Source organism: Anguilla anguilla, chromosome 7 (genome assembly GCF_013347855.1).
Source record: "Anguilla anguilla isolate fAngAng1 chromosome 7, fAngAng1.pri, whole genome shotgun sequence".
Classification (NCBI taxonomy): domain Eukaryota; kingdom Metazoa; phylum Chordata; class Actinopteri; order Anguilliformes; family Anguillidae; genus Anguilla; species Anguilla anguilla.
Genome location: NC_049207.1, coordinates 51,328,880 through 51,356,666, shown reverse-complemented (window position 1 = coordinate 51,356,666; position 27,787 = coordinate 51,328,880). Strand labels below are relative to the sequence as shown.

Below are 27,787 nucleotides of genomic sequence, written 5' to 3'. Positions count from 1 at the left end.
AATGATCCCTGCGGAGACTGCCATGGAGACAGGGCCCCAGGTAATAAACTCAGGTAACACGCAGGTGGTGTAAGTTACACAAGCAGGTAACTGGCGCATGACCGGGAACACGTGAACCGAGTGTCATAATCGCCTCTCTTATCGCACTCCAATCTGATCCAACAGAATTTCTTTTCTTTTTTTAAAGTTGTGCAATGAGCTGTTTATGAAGATAGCAATAGTGTTGTGACCTATACATAAAAATAATTTTTTTAAGAAAGAGAAAATTGTTAATCACGTTTGAACATCTGGAGGTTCTGAGGTTTCGTGTTTCATAACAACTCTGTAATGACTTACATAAACACTAAAAGAAATGTTTTGCTATGCACTGAAGTCTGTTATTTGAGAGAAAGATGCATAATACATACAATACATGCCCAGAAGTAAGTGGACACACTGCCATCGAACATGTCGTCCAAAATGATGGGCATTAAAATGGAGCTGGTCTACACTTTGCTGCTATAACAACCTCCAATCTTCTGGGAAGACTTTATACTAGATGTTTGAGCATTGCTGCAGGTATTTGCTTCCATTCAGACAGAAGTGCATTAGTGAGGTCGGGCACTGATTGGGTGATTAGGCCTGGCTTGTAGTTGGCTTTTCAGTTGATCCCAAAGTTGAATCGGGTTGAGGTCTGGGCTCTGCGCAGCCCAGTCAGGTTCTTCCAAATCGTTCTCGACAATACCGTTTCTATATGGACCTGGCTGCGTGCCTGGGGACATTGTCACGCTGAAACAGGAAATGGCCATCCCCAAACTGTTGGAGTATCACAGAATCATCTAGAATGTGATTGCATGCATTGAGAGTTGCCTTCGCTGGAATAAGGGGCCTAGCCCAAACCATGAACAACAGCCCCAGACCAAAGGGTGTCCAGATACCTTTGGTCATATAGTGTCGTTCATGGGAGACAGCTACAAAGAAACATTGTGACATTTTTTATGTGCAACACTTAAAGAAACCTAGATAAACTTTAATTCCAACTTTCCCTGGCAATAAGGAAATGCTATGCTCCTAAAAATGCCAAAGTCCAACCTATTCACAAGCTACGTAAGTGTCTTTTTTTATCACGTCCCAAACCACTTCAGGAACAGGCTCATCATTACCACATGTGGTCTCGCAACTTGGCGTGCCCTGCACGGCAAAGAGCTTCTGTCAAAAGTCTATAAAAATCGGTGCATTGTTAATTAATAATGACAGTTCCATCGGTAGCTTCATAGCCTGTTTTATATTTTGGTAACTGAAAAGAATATCTGCCATTCCAGCTGGCCTAAAGGCGTTCTGGACTGTCTGTCAGATTTCTATTTCTTTCTGCCACATTCTTGCTTATGGGTCTTCTCTGAAAGATTTTCCCTCCTGTTCCTGTGCTTTACATAGCCTAGCAATGTGAAAGGAGCACTATCTGCATTTATTCCCAAGCTTACTGAAGGAATGGAGTGCAATAATAGTGTTTTTATTATTATTATTATTGGTCAAGTGATAATGAATTTTATTTATTTATTTTAAATTCTATCTGTGGACAGGGAAATTTCGAGTGATTATTAACAATCCCAACTTCAGTGATTGGTATTGCCAATACTAGTTATTTATTTATTTATTTATTTATTTAATTATTTGGTGTTAATGACCCACATGCATACACTTAGGTCAAATTTCTTAAACAGCAGTGGGACCTAAAGTATGGCATGCACATGTTGACTGAAGATCATCCTGAACAGCCTAAAATTAGCCATAAATGCACTCGTGGTAAGACTACCATGCAAATGAAGCACATTGAAAAGTGCTACTGTGAAAGAGGATTAACAGTGTGAACAATGTGTTCTGCTATTTAATTTAAATTATGATAAATAAAGTGGCCCCTGTTAAATGTGTATGAGCTAACTGAATAGATTCTATGAAATGGCAGGCAATCATAAAATAAATGAGATAACGTTTGAACAAATCGCACAGAAGTAGGTCTGTTTCTATGAGGGTTATGTGATAGCAAAATTGCGTGTAAATAAATGAAGCACGTCCATAACTGGAAAAAAAGCATTAGAAATTGTTTTATGAATTTATAAATGAAATATTCTTTTGGGGGCAATTTTTACATAATACTGTAAACCTTTTTGGATAATTTTAGGGTCCTGCTGAATGTGGACAAATATCGATATGGAACAGCAATTAAAATTATGTGAACAAAGAACACAATAACACAAATTAGAATATGGAAACCATTAAAACATTTATTTCACCAGTATAGTCTTGCTATCCTTTAAATGAGAACCAAACAGCTTGTGTTTTAATGAATAGAGAGTCCACAAAGAATCCTTACAGAACAAAACCAAAAAGCAATCTTGCTCTGAAAACGTTGGTCTCGGGTGTCACTACAAGGCGCAATGCAATTAGCAGTCTTCTCTAACTGATTGTTGATGTCTTAATTTTAATTCAAAAACCTTGAAACAAATGGAAGGGTATGTTGGAATCTGTCATACGTTTTTTTTTTTTTTTTAAATATGGATTCCAGATAATTAGGCTAGTCTGGCTGAAGGAAAATCACACATGGTGTAATTACAGTAACTGTGCAGTCTAGACACTAAGGGGGAGGAGGCTGCCCTACTTCTCAAAGGAGTCATATTCCTTTAACGTCTGCCTCTGATGGAAGGGACTTTTTTTTAAAAATGTTATGCTTTTTTAAAATTAGCCTATGCAAGTGGAGCCTTTGCATCCTGATCCGAGAGCTGGATTGTGGCTGTCCATCGGAACTCTCGTACTGTGTGTAGCAACTCAGAACAAAGCTCTGAAACACAGAAAGAGAAGCGCTGCACGTACGGACCTGTCTGCCCAAACGCGTGGCTGGATTTCGGCACAGATGGGGGCAGGGCAACGAAGCACCAGGGAACCTTGCTCTGGAAGTCAGACTTTGTTGCTTCCCTCCTCATTTCTGCTCTCCTGGTGTCGATGGAGGGGAGAGCGTGCACAGAGGTGCTTGTTAGCTGGCTCGTAAAGAAGAGGAGAAGACAGGTGATGGGCACACGACAGGATATAAATTGGTGTACAGCAGTCTTTTGTAATTCCCCAGATTTCATCTCTTGTAATATCTTCTTTTAGTAAAAAAAAAAAAAAAAAAAAAGAGAGACAGAAACTCAAAGAAAACAAACAAAGGTTCAGCGTAGATCCTATGTTTTTTTATTTTATTGCTTGGTTGCTACTGTGAAAATACAACATTGTTAGGGTTCGGTCTAGCTTTAGCTTCTAATATAGAAGGCCTTGTGTTTTCTGTAACAGTGTTTTGCAGATGCGGTAGCCATTTAGCTGAAAAAAAAATCATCTCTCAATAGCCACTCTAGCTTCACACATTGCAAGGTCATTGACTGTGATTAATTGGTGATTAATTAAACAAAGGAAAGACCAATCATAATGTGCTAGGTGCAATCTAACAAATTATCGCATTAACAGAATGGACTAGGGCTGTGAAATTCTATCAATGCAAGAAGCAATAGAATCTAAAAGCCATTACTTTAACAACCCATGCAGAAATATCCACTTGGTGCATTGTTATCATTGTTATGGTGATACTGGTGTTGGCTATTAAATATGATTAACCCCTATGAATTATCTTCAGAGTTATCTAGGTGGGATCAAGAGTTTCCTTATATTATAGGCCACCAGTCAATAAGTTAATGAGAGCAATTCAAACAAATACAGAAAGTGACTGCCGATATGTTTAATTTGTTTAATTAGTAAAATCAAACCTATTAGAATGAGACAAGACCATTCAAATTCAATTAAAATGTAATTCAATATTACATATTATGTTAATGAAAAAAATGTTATAAATATTTAATTATATAATTTTATTTTATAAAAAGCAGTCATAATCATCAGAGTTAGGGAAGTGCCTAAACTTTTTAACCCTTAATTTTTTTCAATTTTATGTTTATTTGATGGGGATAGATATTTGCCTTCTGTTCAGTTAAACTAAGGTATAATTGTTATTCGATGCCAACAAACATGCAAAGTGCAACGGTCCAAACGGTAGGCACGGTCCTGTCAGGACAGCACACTGGCTAATGTCTTTGGACGCCCACCACAGGCCTGTCATCGGATCCTGGCTCGTTTCACGTCAGTAATGTCTGATCCGGCTATTCCAGCACCGAAGCTCTAGGGGCTTGTTAACGGTCTCCTTTGCAAATCTGGGTCGTCGTCTTACCGCGAGGGTCTTCCCTCTTTCAGCTGCGCGTTACGGTTCCCGCCAGCTTTCCCCCCTCCTCCCGCCACCAGATGGTATCAATCCCGGTTTTTGGCTACGGCTCTATTGACGACTTGGACCGCCGCAAACGGGGGAGGGTTAATGCTCTTACGCGATCCGCTGCCAGTCAGTTCGGGCATCTGTCATTCCTGGCACTCCCTCTCCGCTCCGGTGATCCGCCCGCACGACGGATTTAACTCCGCGTGTGCATGACCGATTGTCTTCAAGTGGTCCTTGCATGTGGCATTGGTCAAATCGAGGTTCGGTAGCTATCCATCATATTCTACCTGGCCCCACGGAATGCCACAGAGGCTCATTTGAGTAGCAGTTTGCTGCCTGAGGTGCCTCCAGAGTACAATGACAGATTTATATGTACTAATGCAGAAACATGAATATGTGACTTGTTTTTTTTATTGTAAAACATGAGCATGTCTGGGGATAGCTTTATGAGTTCTTGTACTACTCAGTCACAGTGACAATAAATGAATATCTTTTGTCTCTCTGGGAGTTTAATACACCAAATTTTATTAAACAATGGATCTAACTTTATGTTATGACTCCCATTTCTTTTTAATTACTCTGCAAGAAATGGTTTTGCGATATGCAATATATTTAAATATTTTCAGAGAGTTTCTTGTCCCTACAACAAAGCCCATTACATTCACACTCAAAATATTATTTTTTTCACTGGAAGCGAATAAGAATAATTTTATTTCTTCATATTTCTGAGGCTAATTTTGTGAAATGAATGATAGTTTTAAGGACTGGATCTCAGATGTTGAGCACTGTATGTGACATAATTGCTCTTTGTGTGTGTGTGCGTGTGTGTGTGTGTATGTTTGTGTACATGTACAGATTTATCCCTCGCTTAATTGTCCTTTATTATTCCCTAGAATCCTTTATTAATACAAAAGCTAAAAGTATAATCTGTCACAAGTGAACATCTGTCGGCTAGGCCATGGGTCTCACATCCGCAAGGCTCAATGCCCAAAGTGAGAGAGCAAACGCCGGACCAGAGGTCCAGATGTTGGTCTCGTTGCAAAAACAGAAGCAGCGGGCCTTCGCAAAGGGACCGGCCAATGAAAAAGCAGCGGCCAGCCGTCCTATCCGTCACCGGGATCCCTCGGCACCAGCTCACGGCCGGAGGACACCACCCTGCCGAGCGCACAGCTGTTCGACACGGGACCAGGGGGATGCCACTGCACTGTACCACACCATCTGGGCTCTCGTCCGTGACTTCAGATCGCCCAATGAAATTAATGCCCAGTGAAACATTTTAATAACTGAAAAAATGTAAGATGAAAACTGTGATTAGCAAAGACATGTCTATCTACTCTATATCTGAACAGTGTTTATTCTTGGTCTTTTGTAGATAGTTTCAAATAAATGTTTATATGTATGCGAGTTTTGCATTTTGAATGACGCATGAATAGCTATGACCGGGCAATTCTGTGTGTTTAGGTGACAGTCACATTGACAGATATATGATTCTTATCGATTTATTTCCACATATGATGGTGGCCCTAATTTATAACAACCAGCTAAATAGAAAGTTTGCTATCATTAATGTTAGCTAGTTGCTCTGCTAAAAACAACAACATTTAATTTGTGTGCTTCTACTTTTTGCAGCATTCCGTTGAGAAAGGAAAGGCTCTGGGCTGGTCTCAGTGAATGTGTGCGGGTATAATCTCCATAAGAAAATTATGATTAATTAAACTACATTATCTGCCTTTCACTAGGGCTACCTGTCAGTTTTGTTTAGAACACTTTTTAAGTTGAGTTTGCAAAGCGTTGAATCAAGACGCGTAATAGCTACTGTAATACGCTTCATTTCATACACAATGCATTTCCCTGTCTCTCTGCAAGCTCATTATTTCCCCTACAAAGCAAAGCAAATGAACGCAGATACCTCACAAGACAAAAACAAACACACACACACACACACACATACACACACACACACACACCTGATGTAAAAACGGCCTAATTTAAGGTAGGTACATTTACCAGTTTTGTCAAAATCTCCCTTTAAAACAACAGCCCTATTATGACTGCTATAGAAAGCAATCGAGGCCTGGCCCACAGGGGACCCTAACATACACGGGCATAATAGACTGCAATTGGGTGACAAGCACAGGGTAGATTGTATATTCCGGCACTCTACGGCATTGGGGGGGGATGGGGGGGGGGTGATGTGGGTGACAAGCACAGGGTAGATTGTATATTCCGGCACTCTACGGCATTGGGGGGGTGGGGGGGTGATGAATTGGCGGTGACAGCAGGTCTTCCACAGAAACAGACAGGGGGAATAAGACGTGACAGTTTCCGATTTCGCCGATGTCACTCACCGGAGCGGAGTGTGGACTTTCCAAATGAGTCCACGTTCCACGAGGGGTGAGCAGTCTGACACTGGCACTTCACTCTTAAGTGACCCCAGTCCTGGAGTGTGTGAGGAACAAGAAGGGACTTGATGAACTCAGAGGGCTGAGTTTCAAATCGCTAATCCATACCTTTTGTTCGCATTAAATGATCGAATCAGATAATGAAATCTCTCACTCTTGTTTGCTATGACTATAGAGAAAACCAAATGGGTTGTTTACTTTTTTCCTCCCTGTTTCTTTAATATGTCCACAATGGGTCAATATCCAATTATGTCTCAAATACTGATTTAGAGGGGGAGAAGGCAATATTAATTTTCTAAGGAATATCTTTTCAATCTGAATCCAAGGCGAGAGAAATCATGACAGTTGGATGTCTCATAGAGTTACAAAGATTGCACATCTGGTACAATGGTCATCCTTAAATCGATGCATATGATATTAATGTACAATTAAGAAGACTGTTCTGTGCACCCTAAAAGTAGACTTCTTTTAATCCCGATAAAGCAATATAGATAACAATAATGGCAAATAAACACAGTAAAATGTATTTATAATGAGGATTGCTTGCCTCTTCATGGTCAAACATACCACTGGAAAAATTGTGAAAAAGAAGAATTCCTTAAGTTAGAGTTCCACTGCCACGTACTCTTCCTTTTAACAAAAAGTGATAATAGTACTTAGCATTTCAGTGATTTTGTTAATATTGCTTTTATACAGTTAGCAAAGGAAAATAACATGTAGGCCTACAAAATACCAGACTGCACAAAGTTACAGATGGGAAAGCAAAACCAGTATTTTATGTAAGTTTTTTTTTGTTTTTAACCAATTATACGATGCTATATATTCCGATATAATAAAACAGAAGACAGACTAACACTTCGTAGAAGAGACGTGAAAAATGAAAATTGAGCTCAGAGATATGAACTCATGATTGAACAGGCATGAAAGTGGAAGGACCATGCTCAAATACATCTTAATACACCACTGTATCTACATTTATATATTTGCCTCATGAAATATTGACAGATTATCATTTTATGTTCTAAACGTCTGTATTCATAACATTTATTTCTTTCAAATAATGCACTCTAAAGACACGCTTGGAACCAGAGTAATACTGTAATATTTTAGTTAATGTAAATACAGTCACTCAACTCACAGTGTTACAGTCCAATTAGATTTGTGACAAAATGTCAAGATTTATAACAGGTGTAAGCAAAAGCCATCTGTTCAAATGTTAATATATTATGTAGGATATATTACATAGGAGCAATTTTTTCTTTTGTCTGTTTTGCGTTTGTCTTTTGAGACTTTATGGATGTGCAGAGAAAGCATAACTGGAACCATTGTAGGGTTATCAGATGTTTTATTCCTTGATTTTCACGCTGTAAACTGTACTGTAAACTATCACCTAGTTGGTATTTTAAGCTTTAATGACCCTGTCGGAGAGGTGTCAATGGTATTCATTAACAAGAGAGAAAAATACATGAAATATTCTAGACATTACATATTCTGTGCTACAGTAATATAGATAATGATGTAGAACTTTAACTATTGAGTTTATGTGGTTCTCTGTGGTTCTCTCTAACACACGCGCGCGCACACACACACACACACACACACACACACACACACGCATACACACACAAACAACAAACACACACATGCACTCACGCACACACACACACACACCACACACACACACGCATACACACAAACAACAAATACATGCACACACACACACGCATACATACACAAACAACAAACACACACACACACACACATGCACATATTCCCCTCACGGAAAAACAAGCATTGATGTTGACTTGCTGCTCTTGCTTTGGTCCAGGCGTGACTGGCCCAGAATTCTGATTCACAGCAGATTGTGCTTATTATGTGCCTCAAAGCCACGCTGAGGAAAAGCAGTTGCTTTTTGATCGGGTTTTTTTTTTTTAAGTGAAAATTTCCTGCAGAGTTTTCAGCCTCAAGGTATCAGCAGTCAGAAACATTTGTATTACACGTGCACACATATATGCACACATACATACACACACACACATTCATACAGGCAAACACATGCACATATACATGCAGTTATAATTCTAATATAATCTAATATCTAGGAACGTATAGTAGTTTAATGAAACGACTTTGTTTGAAAGAGAGGCGTTTCTTTTTCATTGTTATCACGCAACTTAATGGTACCTTGATTAACCTACAAATGTTTCCTGTTTTAACTTAAGGAAACGCTAACAGCTCTATTTTAGCCTGTAATTTTTGCATAATAATGCGGTTTTTGATGTGAGGTGCACTGTTTTTGCAGGTATAATAAATGTATGCAATGCATTTTAGTAGAATTATAATAATTTCAAATATTTTATAACATTTAGCAGAATGTCTCTCATCTTCACACTTTATACATGCTGTTGCATGGAGACAAATTCATAGTTAACATGAAAAAGGGCAATTTCTTTTTAAATATGTACTCCCACGGCGTGAATAATTCTAGGAGATAACAAACGCATTTTTTTCACTATAGTTTTATCACACTATAATCAGTTCTCACGTCTGCCTCTGGAAAGAGATTACTATAAAAAAAGTTAAATAATAGGTTATTTCACCAGAACTAATTTTGGTAAAGATTTTTTTGGAATTCATATTTTTACACTGCTGGTATTTTACTCAAAATTAATGTTTTGCAAACATAGCCACAAAGCAACAATGTATCTTGGTGTAATATTAATATGTAGCTTCACAGTACAATGATGCAATAGGACTGAGTGACCAGACCAGCAATGAATTTACTGCGTATCTTGTACTAGAAGCAGAAAATCCTGTCGCATAAAGCTTATTTTATCCTTTTGCCTGATCCTGTGTACATTCTTTGCTTTTTATCGGAGGGACATCGCATGTTAAACACACCGATGAGAGCACATATGCAGGAACGGACACACTGCACATACGTGTGCGCACGTGAGCGCTCATCCAGGCACGCAAAGCAATGCAGCCGTGTTGCGGCGAACGATATCAAAAGCATCACGTTTGTCAGACGGAGACGGCGGGAGAGTAACGCGATCGCAGTCGGCAGTGTGTTACCACGGGGCCCGAGGGACCAATTCTGCCCCAGCTAGGAGCCAATTGCACAAAGAAATATGTGTCAAATGGAACCGTGCCTTGAACTAGATGAGGATATTATCGAGAGGCAGCACCGAAACAGCTGGGAAATCGAGACATAATGTACTGCTGCTGGTCTTGTTTGTCTCGACTGGTCCCTGTCTTTATTCTTCGCTTTAGTTTAGGGTGGGAGGCTTCTTTATTGTTCATTTTTGGTGACACTTCTTCATTGAAATGAGGTTGACCGCTAGCATTTTTAGTAGCATAGCATAGCTGCTCTGGTGGAATATAAACTGAGGTATGTTTGGGGCTGAAAGTGGTGATCAACAAAATGGAGAGAGAGCAATCATAATTAGTGTGGCTGAAGAAAAGAGATATCTAAAAGTGGGTTCTTTAATGAACATCTCATCTAGGCAAACACGGTGGAACACACCACTTCCATCCTAACAGAAAGTTTTATTCCATTTCATTCCACCAGTGAACAGTTTTGGTCAAATTTTACTTTAACTATTTTCAAATATCACCAGCTGGCTAATGATTTTTTGTGTTACTATCAAAGAAACAATGAAGATCTAGTTTTCACGCGTTATCACGAACACAGCCGAATAAAATGAAAAAAAACCACAACAATAGCCGCAAGCATTGCTCCGTGTGCTGTCGCGCGTAATTAGCGCTCATTAAATCACTAATTGAGATGATTCAGGTTTCCGCGCGCGGGGATAGCGGTAATGACAGCTCAACAGGTGGCGGCGCGAGGAGGCGGCTCTGGCTTCCCAATTCCCGAAGGAGCCAATGACGGGCTATAAAGCCCTCTTTCTGGGGGATGCGGGGTCCTTGATATGCACCTTTTGCTAGTCTCTTTGCTTTAGTCGAGCAAATCCCTTCTGAGGAAGTAGCTTCTCCTCGTAAAATATCGCAGGCGCTCCCAGAATCCCCGGTGCGCACGTCGTCCGCGGCTTCCACAAGCCCCCGGCGCGACTCTCTCTCTCGCTGTAGTTTTACAGTGCCCTCCAAAAATAATTGCCCAGGCCTGCCATCCCGGACGCCTTGAAAGGCTTAATGATGGCATGGATACCGAAATAAGATGAAACAAATGATATTGGCCTTGTGAAGCCATTAAATTTCGGTGACGGAGGCCCGTCCAAGCAGGCAATTACCCGGGATGAAGGATCTATAGTTGAACAGAGAGACGAGGGGGTTTGCAAAATGAATGTACACCGTCATCCCTCCATTTTTTAATTCGGAAAGGTCATCATTTGGCACACTTGGGGGGCTGCTCTTCGCATGAAGAAAGAAATCTTTTTTTTTTTTTTGTGCTTCTGTAATGTGAATATTTGTTATTAGACCACTACCTGCTTTTAAATGACTTCACATCGCAGTGATTTCAAATTCCACAGTTTTTCTTTCTTCAGATTATATTATCATAGAGTCCCTGTATGCTTCAGTTCTTCTTTTGAATTTCATAACATTTTGAATTATGAGTGAAATCTCCATTCAGGGAAACAATTACAATACAAATAGGCATATAATGAAAAACATTATGCCAGAAAAGACATTACGCCAATTCTATCCCTGGCATTTTAGTGAAGGAGATGTAGCATTTTGGTACCTACCGTGCATATATTCCCTTCAGTCCTTGCAATGATGAATTCTGCTCTGCCATGCTAATGAGTGGCAATTTATTATCCTTGAATTGTGTGTTTTATTTAATCTGCCCTTGGCTCATTCTGGTTTACGCTGTTTATGTTGTCCTTGACTGTCTCAGTGAAAAGTGTGGTGAACCATTTCCTCGGGTCTAGTATACTTGATGTTCAGTTTTTTCTTTTTTTTTTTTTTTTTTGTCCTGCGCTATTATTTTTGTCTCAAACATGAATCACGTACAGCAAACAGGCAATTTCATAACGGCATTTCTCGCGAATCATCAATCCTGTTGTTAATGCTAATCTAACGCAAAACAAGCTGCTCTGGAAAAGGTAACGTGTGAAATTACCAAAAGGTAAATGTAAAATTTGCCACTATACCGGTAGCACATTTAACGCACATAGCAACGTCATAGCGACAGTGGTAATATGAAATGGCTCAGACCAGTGCATCCTAATATCACTGAGTCACTGTGTATGGCCCAGCCATCTCGATCTCTGTATTTATGTCCTGTTGAAGCCCAGATGGCAGGTCGAGCACGTGGCTCCATGTGCTAACCGCAGCGGCGACGCTGTCAGGACAGGCCCATTTATTTGCGCCGTCTCTGTCTCTCAGGAGCTTTTAGCCGAAACCCTCCCCGTGCCAGTCATTGCTGCCTCCTGGTCAGGGCCACCTGAGGTCAAACGGCCCTGTTCCATCTCAATTACCGCCAAAACCGCGGAGACTGGCACCTCGGTCGTCCTCGGTTTGGCCACCCTCGAGGTCACTGACCTTCAGGAGGGCGGGGTGTTGGATGGGGTGAGGGTCGGGGAGGTGGTATGAGGAAAACGCATTCTGTCTGTCGGCCGATGCATCGGTTTAGCGCTGTTGTGACATTAGCCTATCCGTTTACCTGGCACCCAATATTTCAGACATGTGATTTTTAAAAAGAATTAGGAAAATTCTAACAGACTGCTATAGCAACGCGCCCAGCAACCCTTACTGAAACCTAATAAAACATACTGCGATATATTTTCAAGATGTGTGCTCGCCGGAAATTTGACATTTGCAATTAGGCTAATGTGTACCTGCCTGCTATACTTGCTGGGTTTTGTGCAATCATGTACTCACGGAAGCAGTGGGGAGAAGATAAAGAGGAAGAAATCCCAGAAGAACAGTGTGGGTACCTAGCTCCAAACCATGGGTATGTAGCCCCCTAATGAGTGAGGTTATTTATTTTTTATTTAAATAATGTATTATGGTGTCATAGTTCTCCATTTAGCACTCCTGGAATAATCGGTATACCCAATTTCAAGAAATGTGCTAAAGTCGATTACAAAACATTTAGGCCATATTTTTTTTTTAAAGTAAACTCATAAGAAAGCAGATCTGAGGTGGCTTTCAATATCCCAAACTACAAATGAACAATATGTTCACTATGTGGTGGGGAAAGGACAGCTTCTGTACCGTTTAATCTAAAAGGTAGTGCACTTTAGAAACATCATTTTTACAGCCTAGAGGAGCAATATGTATTGTACATGGAGTAGGTGCAATTTAGTAATTAAAAATTGTCAGAGCTTGCCACTTTCAGGTTAATTGAAACAGCTGTTGCATTAATGTTGTTTTGAAAACAAATTTTAATTTGGTTGTTATTACATTAATTACCCATCCAGGTTTCTTTGGGGCAAAAAGCCTAAGGATACATGCACTTTTAATGAAATGTGAAATATTGTGTATGTAGCAGTGAATCACCCTTGTTGCATGCTCTTTATCCCTAATATTAAATATTATTCTTATAAGCATACAGAATCAATTTCTCAAAAGATATGGCAGGCAAAGGTTTTACATGCAAAATACACATGTACTGTGGTAAATACTTCATTCCACTGTGTTAACAAACACATAATGAATAATTAAGTATTATTGGAGGTTAAATTAATTTAAAAAATATAATCAAATGCAATATATCACTGGTATTTATTTACTGGTATACAAGTCCTCTGCCTGCATTTAGGAAACAAGACAAGACATGGATTAATGCAGTGGCATTTGAATTTTGCTCATTAGGATTTTGCATATGTGAGACAGTTGCTCATAAAGACTACATTCATGATCGACTGCAACTACAAAAGCCATGCAGTTATCATTCCTAAAGCACAGACAGATCTCGGTGTATGTTGCCTGAAATCCTTATTTCCTATGTGGAAGTTTACAAAGGGCCTGGATTTAGGGCTGCCTCCCCTATTAGACAACAGGGATTATTTACTGTAATACATTTAAAGCATCCGTACCCTTTAGATTTGAAGAACTGAATCTTTTTGAGACTGAGACCAGTCCCTGTCAAAGCATCTTCATTGATTCCTGAAAAGACACTAAACGGAATCAAACTTGAGGTTGTTATAAGAACAATAATGTAAATATTGCTTTGCTATAATAGCTCATTTCTGGTTATGGTTTCTCAGCAAGGAAGGAGGAAGTGCAGGCATTTGTAATACACACATCTGTAATATACACACTGAATGTTGTGATTCACAGACTGGGAAAAGCACTCATTATGTGCTTCACTCTCTATGGTCCCATCAGCTGTGTTTTTTATACATTTTCCATTATCAAGATGGCATGTGAAGTTATGGCAAATCACCAGCCAATAAAATATTATGGTCGTAGTTAGCAAATATTGTATGGCACTGTCTGCTAAGATATCATTCTGAATTTATGACCAGAATCAAAATCCAACCACTGACTTAAAACATACATTGTTTGTACCTGACATTCCTATATTTTTTAAACTCTTTAAACAACTTTGAATCCTGCAGTAATATTAGAGTATATCACATTTATTAATATGTTCATAAATAAATAAAATATGCGCACTAATGTCATATTTGGAATTATTATTATTGTTATTATTATTATTACGGAAGTAACAAGCACACTGTCCAAGAAATGTAACTACTTGCTTGTTGGTAATGCATGAGATCATTTGAAATTCCACTTGGACTGAAAAGGAGTTAATGTTTCAGAAATGTACAAAGGAGCTAGACCACTGGGTTCCTTAAAAACAAGTGAAATAATCCATTCTAAAAGGCATAAGGAGTCAGGGCAGTCTAAGATGAATCACCATGGTATGCTTTTCCTTTCTTGTTCCATGTTACTTCCTGTTTTACATTCTGATTAGCTGAACAGAGTAAACATGTTGGCAGAATATCTTTTCTCTCTGTGTCTCTGAGCCAATTAAGAGAAACTTTTAGTTATTACTCATCCACCTCATGATGCTAGGCAAACAAGTTAGAGCATTGCCATCCTCCTGCGCTACTGAGAATGTGTCATCTGCATAAGTTTGAGAGTTGTGACACCATGTTCACAGAATGTCACTAAGTAGGAGCTATAAAAAGAAAAAAATAAATAAGTGGACCAATGATTAGTGGAACTCCACAGATGACATCAGTTTTCCCTGGTACATAATTTCCCTTCCTGAGCATCTACTGTCTCGCTGACATATAGGAATAAAACCTTAAGATCTTTGAGGAGTACAACAAAAAGTAATTAACAAAAATCTTCTCCTCTGTGCGGCGTGTCTGTTCTTTTAAATTTTTTTTATACTTCAGAAGTCAGGGTGTATTTCCATGTGTGTGTGCCTTTCTAGGTTTGCTGTTTGAACAGGTTTTAATTGCAAACCCTGCCTTTGTCCGCTCGGAACTGAAGCTTTGACGGTCTAGGCCATTATCTGCAGTTCACTTTAAACCATGCTCTGTGGGATGGCAAAGTCATAAGGATGTAGAATAAAGTCACTAAAATACACTTCAGCAACTTTTCTCTTCAAGTTTTTTTTTTTTTCACTTGTAAGGGATGACATATAACTGATCACATCAAACACTAATTGCCAAGTTATATATTTATCTTTGGTGCAGACTGATAATTATGTTCATACTGAAGTTTGTTGACAAAAGGCAAAATGTGATTAGTTGTTCTTGCGGAAATTTAACTGAATGTGGTTGAGGACTGTAGCGGTTCAGGTCTGTAGTCCGGCAGGTGCTCCCCCCCCCCGTATTTCAAAGTTGCAGTGCTAGGAAAAGCGATCTTCCCTTTGTGAATAACATTTAAATGAATATCTTCCCTGAAACCATCAATTCTCTTTTTGAATTAGACACTGATTACATTAGTTGAGTTTTCCATTTATTACAGTCAATCAAATAAAATGCTTTACACTAACAGCACCACCCAACCTTTCAACAACAAAGCTTTTTATACTTGTTTGCTGCCATCCTTCATTGGAAATGCATAATGCCGCTATAAAAATAAATATTAATTTCAAACAGGATATACCATTTCCTCCGTGCTGAGTGAGTTCTCCAATTTAGGCCTTTCATCAGCTCAACCTCCCACACTTTCAGGATCATAACATAGTTGTTTATTTATTTATGAATTCTGTTTCCTCTCTTGAAATAAACAAGGCTGTCAACACTCTTTGTGACATATCCTTACGTGTGACTTCCAAATTCCATACGTCAAATAATAGAGGCATTTATTAGAAGGTAACTGATGCGTTTTCGTAAGAGTTTCCCTCTTATGCAGAAGAGTTCCTCTCTCATGACTCAGATCTTAACCGTTACACTCAGGCCTTGCAGTTGGCATGCCATGTTTCTTATAATGATACTCTCACCTGGCAGAAACCATTATAAGACGCTTAGAAGAAAGCCACTAGAAAAAGGACTGAAGCAGAAAACATATTAAACACCAAAGCAAGTAAATAGTACTGCAATAAACTTTCAGCTGGGTTCTAGTTGGAAGGACACATACCGAAATATTCTTCCTCTTGATTCAATGGCTCTGTTTTTTTTGTTTTTTTAAATGAGTAGCAGTGTTTATTTTTCCCCACATAACCATTTATCAGGCCTGCAGGTCCCACATTTTCATTTCTACTGGATATTTATTGAATCAGTTGACATTAAACATCAGTTTCTCACTTACGATTTGAAACGTTCACCTTCTAGGTACAAGCTTTGTGGCCTAACCACTTTACTGACCTGCCTCCCTAAAAAATATTATTCACCAAATTCAACCTTCAGAGGTTAGCCCTGGCAGCTAATGCAGTGTATTTTAAAATGGCACTATGCTGAGAATTACCTTTGTGAACCACTGGAAATAAAAAAGATTGCTACTGAACACTTTTTCATGCAGAGCACCAAATAAATTTTTAAGCAGTACAGCATTTCCTTTTAGCATGCCCTCTTTCCACTGCACTAACAATAATCACTCCAGTGTTGTTACAATAAAGACCGAAAAGCAAACGGATGGAGCAACAGAATTTATCTTTTCTGCCCACAAGATACCAGTTTGCAAGTTATCGTGTATATACAATGCCTACTACAATGACTGAGAAGGTACAGAAATACAGGAACATCTAGCCTAAGCTAAAACATGCTGCTTGTAAGGGAAGAATCACCTAACATTATACCCATAGCAACTGTAAAATCTGGCCATAAAACGTTCAAAAAGGGTAAGATTCATGCAGCACCAATAGTCACTGGTAGATAACGTAGCCTCAGAATGTATATGTTTATGTTATAGTTCCACAATTAATGTAATTTCCATCACAAGACGGTGCTATGTAGAGCTTATGAAAGTAATATGTAGTGCTTATAAAGCAGTTAAATAATGATTAAATACTCTATAAGCAATGCGTATTCCCTTCATATGGACTTCGTAAACACTCGTAAATTCCAATGTAAATAATTACAAACAGGAATACAGTACGGCAACACACCATATACCGTGGCTATCCACATGCTACATTCTGTGTTTATGAATTTCTGAGATATATGCAAAGAGGAGATGTGGGAATAAGGTTCTGTGCTAATTATGTGCTGTTGAAAGTGTAATGGAGAAAAGGACAAAATAATTGTCAGCGGATAGTTTAAACTTATCACTTTCAGCAGATTTCATGACTCCAGCTACCAGCATTTACTCAAGTCCTTCCTTTTTCCCCTAGAGGGTGACTGAACTTCAGTTTAATTGGCAAGAAAGTCTAACTGAAACATTTAGACATATGAAAAGTAATCATACAGTTACTCAAGTCAATCAAGTCAGTTACTCAAAATATAGTAGCTCAATTACAGAATAAAAATAAACCTAACTTAGTTGACATATTTCAAACCGTTTTTGAGCTTAAAAAAACTGGTCAGTCTTGAGTTTCTACCTATCGTAAGATTTAAGCGCAGTAATTTATGTCACCCTAGCAACTGCAATCTCTGTTTTTTGTAGAGATTTAATTAATCTATTTCTTAACAACCGTTCATTAAAAAATATAATCAATCTACCCCCTGAAAATAGACTTTTAATTCAAACCTTATTTTTTTCTCTTTCTCTCTCTCTCTCTATCTCTCTCTCTCTCTCAGAAATGAGCCATTAAGGGCTGCATGTGTCTGTAATCTGCCAGTCTTTGGACAATAGATTAAAGCCCAAAAATATTTAAGCCCTGCCATTGAAGCCCAAAAATATTTCCTCCAAATTCCTCCAGATTTGCTATTTCCTGTTATGAAGCTACATATGGTACCGTCTCATTTGGAACAGCATAGCACCATGTGTTGGAACATTGCATAGTCCTAAAAAAAAAAAATTAACGTACTGACATTTTCACCTCCCGAGTTCCATTAAACTCATCCCTCTCACACGGTTCCAGTTATTATATATTTGCAAATACATATTTGCGTGGATATGAAATGGGTTCCCGATGTGTTGGAGGAAAAAACAGAGGAGTTTGCGAATAACTCTTCTTTCATTGCGAGGTGTCTGCGGTGCCTCTGAATAGTTATGTCCGAATGCCGCAATAAATTCCCCCTTCATTCACCTGGCTTTAGAATAAAGCCTTTGGCCTGACAAAATATTTAGCTCTGCCAGTCTCAAGATATTGGATATGTCACCCTCCATTGCTTGTGCTCTAGGCTAGTGACACACTCACTTTACCAATGTTTTTCAAAAAAGAAAAAAGAAAAACCCTGAAAGGCCATATAATGAGTACTCTGGAGAGTGTGTGATTGTGTGATATCTCTACTTTCATGCACTTTATATATATATATATATATATAAGCACCATATATAAGCTAAGTATATATATATACTTTGTGAACTCCACCATTTTTTATTTGATTTTTAAATTGTATTTTTTTACTTTTTTTTTTTTTTTTATATACTTTTCATGTGTACAGCATCCCCATTTTTTCAGGGCATCATAATGTTTGGGACAGAAGCTCTGTTCATGAAGTCTTCTGCCCTCCTGAAGGCTGTTTCTGATCTGTCTATTCCGTCATCAACTGTAGAGGTCTTCCTGGGTCTACCAGGCCCTTTGCTATTACTGAGCTCACCAGTGCTCTTGTTCTTCTTAATGATGTTCCAAACAGCTGATTTTGATAAGTCTAAGGTTCGGCCTTTGTCTTGGACAGTTTTTTCTTCTTATTTATCAGCCTCCTAATGGCTTCCTTGACTTTCATTGGCACAACTCTACCCCTCATGTTGACAAAAGCCGAGAGCAGACTCCAAAAGCAATCTAAAGCCTAGAATCAAAACTAGATGCCGAAAGCTTTTTTATACCCACATTAAGGAAGCAATTGCTCACACCTGACTAATTTGAAACACCTGTGAAGCCATTTATTTCCAAAAGTGTCTCATTTCTACCTGGTGAAAACAAAATGTCTAAAAATACCCTTTAATAAAAGCTGAGAATGTGCACTTTCACCACATGTGCATTGTTTGATTACAAATCTAAAACTGTGGAGTACAGAGCCAAATCAAGAAAATATATATATCTTTGTCCCAGAGATTATGAAACTCATCATATGCAGTATGTTTGGATTGTCAATAAGCAGGGCTGCATCTAACTGCTTTCTAAAATATATTAAAGCCACTATATTGTAGCAACAGGCCCTGGACGGGAAAGAATCTGAGGAAATTAAATCATGTCGGAATTTTCTTGCATCAGACTCCACCAATAAGCAAATAATTAAATTAATAAACAAATAAATTAAATGCCGTGAGCACAAATCGGCGTAGGCCGTCTCAGACAGGAACGGAGCTTCACCTGAAGCGACAGAGACCGGCAGTTTCGCCGTGTCCTTAATCTGCGAGGCGTTCGGATAATAGTGGTTTGCTCCTCCTCGTGCTGAAGCATTGCTCTGTCTGTAAGCGCCCGGGGGGGGGGGGGGGGTGGGGGGGCTTGAGTGATAAGGGATGATGAATGGCCCGTTGTCAGCCGCCTCTCCTCAGCTCAGAAACCAATATTGAGTCACCCAGGCGATTGCACTCATGTGCGCCTTCCATTATGCAAAGCGAGCGTCATGCCTACGAAGAAAAGAAAAAAAAAAAAAAAAACGGCAAATTTGCCACGTAACCTGAAAACCTTGAAATTTACTTTGAGGCGCGAGGTTTCGGGCGAAGACAAACTTTTGAAATCAGAAGAGACACGGAAACAGGTGGCCGTTGGTTTGCTGCTTAAGGTGGCGAACTGCATTTAAATAGAATCGGATGCGATACATATGCCCAGCAAAGAAAATGTACAGAGGGAAATCTACCTCAAAACATTGTTGACACTGCATAGTACCTGGAGAGAGCTTTAGAGTCTCCTAGCCAATTCCCAGTGCAGTGGGGGCCACTTATTCTGTCTTCCTGATTCATGCCCTTGCCAGACTCAGACATTGAATTATTCAGATGATCATTATCCAGTAGAATAAAATTATTTTGATGACCGGACTTCCTCCAGCAAAAATATGCTTCAGAAAAGTATTGGGTTGAGGAGGTAGGCCAGCTTCATGTTACAGCTTCACATCCTTACCCGATGTTTATTTATTGACATTTACGACCACAAATAAGATTCTGATAGCAGGAAATATGGAACATATATGAAAGCCATATACTGGTATTCTGCTTGTGAAATCAATATCAAACCTGAGTTAGTCACAACCAACCAAGGAATGTTGCTTAGTTACAGTATATGGATGTGGTTATATGGTGTTATATGAAAATAAAATGATGATTGAAGAGTTGAATAGCCTTTCCCACTTTTATTTTGATAGAGAGTTTTGCAAATAAATAAATATATAGGGCTTGGTCAGTCTGAATAAATTAATATGTAACTTATGCTGTTCATTTTCATTTTGAAGGAAAATCCCATTCATTAATCCAGCCTTGCTCAAGTCAGTTTTGTTATCTACAGACTAAGCAACTTCCAATGGAGGAATTCTGCTGTCTAAAGGTCATGAGATTACGTATAATATTTATGCTTGAGATGCCTCCCGTAAAACACAGCGACAATTATTCGTGCAGGTATCTCTCGGAGAGAAAGATGGACGGACATAAATAATTGATGCCCCAAATGTATTTATCAGGCCAGTGAATTCTTATCACGTCTAGCAGGTTGAATCTTCATAATGTCAAAGCGTAAACTGAGCACGGGGACCCGCAGCCACGGAGGTGATGCTGACGGCCTTTTTATCGGGATATGCATGAAATGCATCCTGGGAATGATCGAGAACAGTGGATATTGGAGCAGGCAATGGGTCCCGTTTATAATTAATGCCCGATAGGCCTCAGGCACAGTGCGTTTTGGGTTTGGTGGGGGGAGGGGGGGGGGGGGGGGGGGGCGGGAGGGGGGTGTGATGGGAAATCATTGACCATTACATCCTGTTTTATATAAAACCTGTTTATTTCTGATGGCTGTGCATCCACATGATGCAATGAAGGAATTATTAATGTGAAATTCTCAAAGATTCGAAACTGTACCCGAAGGTGCCGTGACCTTAACCTCTACTCTTAAAAAAAAAAAAAACATACATTATCATTCTGTTACAACATGAAAATGGGAGCTTTATGTTAAATTATAATTCCACTTATTATTCACTAGTACAACACTGCTTTATTAGATTGCATCCATTTGAGTTCAGAGATTAGAGTCATATGTAATTTGTTCTATTTGGTTATTATATTAAAAAGTGTTTTGCAAAGTTGAAGAAATATCCAAGGGGAACGTGTGCATGAAACATTATGAAGGCTTAAGCCTTTCAGCCAATCAGCAAGAGCCTGAAAATGATAAAAAGTGTAAGCTCAAACTGCTATGAATAAAATGTCCTGTGTCCAACCTGAAACGATATAGTAAAATGTAATATTGATGTAAGTGACTGTTGTAAAGTGTCAACACTTGACAGCATGCCACAGTAAAACATAAATTTGGGCTACAGCTTTAAAAGAATCGAAAAAACTTTGTCAGGCTCGTTGTCATCGCTGAATATCAACTTTATAGAGTTGTTTTCTGTCCGAATTCTCCTTATATGCCATTGTGGCTTATGTTGTTTTTTATTTTATTTCCATAAACCTCAGTTGAACTCTAACTATACCTAACCCCCCCACCCCCCTTCTCTACGCCCTACACCGTAAAATGTAATAGTAGCTTACTTTCATCCATGAACTACTCTAATGTTCATGTCTCACATTAAAAAAACACTTAATATCCAAAATAATTCTCCACCACTGGAAAATAGACCATGCCTTCATAGCATAGAATATGCAGTTTTTTATATTTCATCAAACATTTTTTTGAATACATGCAGTAGGAGTGTATTGTGCAATAATAGACACTCAAGAAATGATACCACAGTGCGACCTAATGTTTAAGGTTGTGTATCAACAAAGGGCCCTGCAATTACATGGAATGGCTCCCTGAGTGGCTTTTTTTCCTCATTGCTTTTCTCGTACAAAAAGCGAAATTCATGTCCCCCTCAAAGATAAAGATAAAGACGCAGCAGGGCTTCAAATGTGTTTAAATAGGCAAAAGAACGTGGCGTGCCACTCCGACCCGTCAATCACCTCGAAACGTTTGGACGTCGTCCTTTCAGGACAGCCCCCGTTTGGGAATAAGACTTCAGCGCATTCCTCCTGCTGCTTTTCATTTCGACAGAGGCATTCTGGCTGACGGTCGAAGTGCAGCTTGCAAGGCCTACTGCTATTACATTTGAACAAGGTCATTCCAAAGGAGTTTTTTTTTTTTTTTTCTCTCTCTCTTTCTTCTTCTTCATTCAGAAAGCCTCAGATTTCGCATCCTTTTGATAGCGAGATGGAATATGCTGTCGTTCCGGAGAGATCAAAAGTGCATTAAATGCCAATTTGGAACTGCAAAAGCAATAGATCTAGTCCAACCAAAGGCAAATTATACGAGTTTTTTAGGTAAGAGGACAAAAAAGACAAGGTAAGGAAAAAAGAGTATGCCATTGTAACATCAATAAAGACTGGTAGAGGATTCAGAATGTGCCCATACTGACTGTAACAAGCAGCCCTACAGGGAGACACACATTTGGCTGGAACATTGACCAAGAATTGGAGGACTTCAGTTGGCCAGTCGCAAAACAGCGACACCTGCTGGCTGATCTGGGGCCTGCAGGTTCTCTGCAGGTAAATCTGTCTTCCTCCCACTCGTGTCTGTGCGAGCCCGACTTGTGAACTACGGCGAGATAACAAGTAGCGGCTGACATCACTCGCCCCGGGGGAGAGCAAGCGCTTGTCTGCTCTCTCTCTCCCGAATCGATAATACAGGCTGCGGCAGTAAGCGCTGATGAATAAGATCGTCCGTTCCAAATCAGGGAGGAAAAATGGGGAAAAACTAAGCAAAAAAAATCATTTAAAAAAGCAAGCCACTGAGGCTTTAATTGAATGCAAGATATGATAGTGTGGAATGGTGAAAGCCTTTTAGATTTTTAAGGTTTACCTAACAAATCTCTCTGTTTCATTGTTCATCTTCTGTTCCCCCAGCAGTGTGACAATCGTAGTGTGAACAGTTACATTCCAGTGCATCTTAAGCCTGCGGTGTCTGGGCCCGAATACCATTATGCTGTACAATATCCCAGAAACCATTGCACCGGGGTTAATGAAGCACCGTCCCATCGCGATGGAGAGTTCTTTTATAGCAAAAAATTAATTACTTGTGACAAATACAACAGCGGTTAGATGAACTGATATTTCTGCCATGTAGCTTGGAAACAAAAACATTTTCAGAGGCAATAATACCGGCCATAAATTCCTAATCAATGCATTTCCCTCCATCGCCGTACGTCACCCAATAAAGAATGTAAAGTTCACCGAGTTGAACCCCAGGACCCTGCTCTATCTTGAATACAATATACAATTTCAGTCATTTCTTTCGTTTTCTGAAGAGAGGACCTTCGACACCCTCTTTTATTCATTAAAGCCTACCGTCTCTGAGCGAATCAATATCCTCTCTCGTATGCGCGGCGTGTGCAATGCCGTGTGTGGCTAAGGGCTGTGCTTCTGCCATGGAGCGAGACTGAACCGTGCGCATGATAATGATGTAATTCGCAGTCTCAATGGAAGTGTTTCCCATGATTAAAATGACTAAATTTAACACCTCCAGTTAGCAGCACGTTGACCTCATTAATCACCTGAGGAAAAACTAATTTCCCTATTTTGATTCCAGCGTTTAATGAGCTACAGTACAATATTTCGTTGTGTCCATACAGTAGTAGTGTGAACAGCCAGGGAGGATACTGAGTGTAATTATACAAATAAGTGGTGATTGTGGTAAAAATTCAGCTGTTTGGGATATTGGGGGATAGTGAAGATAGACTTTTCTGAAAGCAAATGTCATTTATTATTAATTATATTAATGGAAGTACACTATATGGCCAAAAGTATGTGAACACCTGACATCCAACATCGCATGCAGGGATTTGCTTCCATTCAGTCAGATGTGCATTAGTAAGGTTGGGCACTGATCGGGCGATTAGGCCTGGCTCATAGTTGGCTTTCTAATTTATTTATTTATTTGACAGGGACACATTGATCAATATCACTATTCTGTGATGTAAATGCGCCAGATTTAGCCAGATCGCTACTTTCCATCTGTTGTCCCTGGGCATGCTGACGTTAACACATTAATAACAAACAGACCAGCCTAGAAGCCATAGTACAACTGATCCCAAAGGTGTAGGAATTGTGGGTAGTGGTCAGGGCCATGTGCCGACCAGCCAAGTTCTTCCACAATGTTCTTGATAAAATCATTTCTATATGGACCTCACTGTGTGCCCGGGGGCATTGCCATGCCGAAACAGCAAAAAGGACAATCCCCAAACTGTTGGGGAAGCACAGAATTGTCTAGAATGTCATTGTATGCTGTAGCATGAAGATTTGCCTTTACTGGAACTAAGGGGTCTAGCCCAAACCATGAAAAACAGCCCTAGACCAAGGAGTGTCCAGCTACCTTCGGTCGTAAAGCATATGCTGAATGTATGTATGCAAAAGCATTTACTATTTGAATCTGACTGGCACAGCTCTCTGATGCCTTTGAATGAGGCTTGTAGCATATTCATTTTTGAAGAGGACCTTCTGCACAGAGCACTGCTTATTTCATTAAGCGTAGCGACCAGAGAATCGTATTGCAAATAAAATAATTGGTGTTATTGAGTTTACAATGATGTGGTGAAAAATTAAATGACTGAAGGAAACATGGCACCCAGCTTTCAGCTTTTATGTTCACGGGACCTTTTTCATATTTTAATGTTTTAATTTAGTTTGTTTTTGTTGTTTTTCCCATTTTTTGGCCAGAACAGCGGGTCTGTCTTAAACACCAGTCAGTGCCTTGGCAGAGTAAGAAAGAACCAAATGATGGGAGAAGCAGCTGGAGTGTGAGATACACTTTCTTGCTATTCTCAGTTCAGGCAAATCGTGTGAATTAAAAAAAAAAAAAACAAGAAAAAAAAAAGGCATCCACCAATGGCTTTCAGTTTGCATGTCCAGACGTGCTGCCCTGTGGTGCTGTGTGGCTCTCGGCTGCCTGGAACGGACTCTGACAGCGGCGGTATCTAACCAGACCAGGAATTTTTCAGGGCGATACTGTACATAACTGGCTATAGTGGGTCCCACAGAGGGAGGGATGGTTTCTGTCGACAGGGCCTCTCTCCTCTTGTGGGTCAGACATCCATATCCCTGCATGAGCTACACAGGATGCTCAGTCGTCAATCTATTGAACAAAATAAGTCACATTGGTACTACAGTGAATCTGGGAGCTGGTCATACAGGACTCATATTTGTGCTAATATATTATTGTTTTTAAGAAAATAAGTGAGTCACAGGACTCACTTTTTCACCCTTTTAAGATCAGGCTTTTTGGAATCTTTTATTCACAACCTAAAACCTATGTCAGTGTTCTAGAACTCCAGCAATTGTTACATCAGCACTAGAATGTTCAGTTTAGAACATTCTAATATATTTGTGACCTTAAATGGTTAAGTCAAGGAGAACTGTTTATATCCTGGTGTGACCAGGGGGGCCACCAGGCATTTTAAGCGAGCATGAAGATCTCACATTGCCTGCCCCCCCCCTCCCCCCCTCCCCCCAGATAGATTGTGCATTCTAATATTTTTTGAAGGCCCCTGTCAGTCAATCCCCACTTTCCCCCTCCTTATGGCTCTCCTGCACATGACTGACAGATTTAAAAATGCTAAATTGTGATGGAGCTCCAGCACCCTCCCATCTAAAATTCTGCTTTGGAGATGAAGAGCAGACTGTTCTGGCAAAGCTCAGCCTGTGCTGTCACAAACTGCCAGAATGCACAGTGAATTATAGCCTCTCCTGGACAATTAAAAAGCAATCAATTTCCTCTAATGGGCAGATTTATCTGAGAAGTGACAAAGTATAGCTTAACACAGCTCTGCTTGTAATGGCTATGGGCTCATAATGATGTCTGCTCATAACTCCCTGGACAAAGAAACAAATTTCCCCCATATCACTGCATAGCTGAGTTACATTCAATATTAAAGTACTGTTGCATTCTATATGACGATGTGCATCTTTCATTTACAATGGCATCCTGTACGTCATAGATGCGAGATTGTTCATATCTACTGCTTATGTTACAACAGAAGTAATACTTTCATGTTCATCTATTGTTGAATTAGTGTAACTGGAAAAAAAGGCTGAATAATCTCTCTCAGAGAGAGGGAGGGAGAGAGAGAGGCAATATAATGGTTTTGATTTCTAATATGAAATGTGCAATCTAGCCACAAATATTACCGTTTAACAGTTCAGCTTTATTCATGCTTTCAAAATCCGTACTGCCGATATTTCGAAAAAAAAAAACTCCTTCAGTCTCATTTAAAACCTAAAAGTCTGAATGTATTTTTCCACTTGCTCTTAATTGCTCTTTGATGGCCATCAAAGAGTTGTCATGCAGTGAAATTGGCAATAGAAGTGATGAAATCTCCACAGTCAGGGACATTACATGAACGGAGATCGCCGCGGTCCAAGAGCGTTTCTTGTTTTGGCAGAGAGAGGAAAGCTTTCGCTGGAGCGAGTAATTTCCGGAGCCTTCGCCCTGGCATGGTTTAGAAGACCTCCCACACCGCCCGTCCACCTGTGAGTATAATCCAGCACAGCCCGTCCTCAGCGCTCCACACGCACGCATTATCTCCGATGATCTTCACCTTATTTTCTCAAAATGATCTCACACGGGTCGGCTCCCGCTCGTCAGGGCTAAAGGGGCTCCCTGTTCGGACGCATCCGAGCACGGCAATTGGAAAATGACCCTTAAAAACGTGGTGGGGGGCGGAGGGGGGGGGGAGGGGGTGAGGGGAAATGTGCTGTGATCTGAGATGAAACGCACCACACTGGGGTTTTAATTTTCATTCGTTACCTGAGCTTTACCTGAGCCTCATGTCATGAACAGCAGTTTGGAGACCGTCCTGATTTATTAAACAAATTAGTGATGCGCAACATCCTATCAGATCCAACCGAAGATTTTGTGACTTCAACTTCCTGTGTCTCTAGTCTTTTTTTTCTTCTTTCAAGTACAAAAGGAAGTATCGATCTTTTGGTGCTGGGAAATAATTTTCCTTACCTTTGTTTGCCGTAAATCAGTGTTTCTTAAACTATGGGTTGGGACCCAAAATGGGTCGCGGGAGTGTACAAGGTGGGTCCTGAACTGAGTCTGTAGTCAATTGGGCTATTTATATTTGGCAGACCCCTGAAAGGTACTAAATTTCTGATTTGGGTCCCGATATTGAAAAGTCTTTCTAATTTGGGTCCTGATATTAAAAATTAGAAGAACACAGTGCTGTAAAGAGTACCAGACACAAGCATTACTGTACCATCAGCTAGAGCCACATTTTCTCACACTGGAGTCCTTAATGTAGATTTGTTGGCAGTTAGGCTGATAGACATTTGAAACACACTTTAAGGTGTGTTTTCCATCACAGTCAATGCGTTTATGACATTGGATGCTACAGTGAGAGGCACTGTACTTAAGGATGAACAAAAACGCAAACCATGATCCTGGTGACGATGATGATGATGATAATGGGGAGATACACCTTCTGAATCTTCTGAATCCAGTCCATTAGTCCACAACAGG

At 39.8% G+C, this 27,787-nt stretch overlaps 1 long non-coding RNA gene across 1 annotated transcript in view; it reads right to left on the bottom strand.

Moving 5' to 3' along the window:
• Positions 1 to 5,128: 5,128 nt before the first annotated feature.
• The window catches only part of LOC118231504, a 34,964-nt gene continuing 12,305 nt past the window's right edge, over positions 5,129 to 27,787 (bottom strand). Inside the window, exons 3-4 of the long non-coding RNA XR_004766081.1 lie at positions 6,616 to 6,706; positions 5,129 to 5,550 (exon numbers count right to left, since the gene is read on the bottom strand). This is a non-coding gene — a long non-coding RNA (uncharacterized LOC118231504). The remainder of the gene's footprint in view (positions 5,551 to 6,615; positions 6,707 to 27,787) is intronic.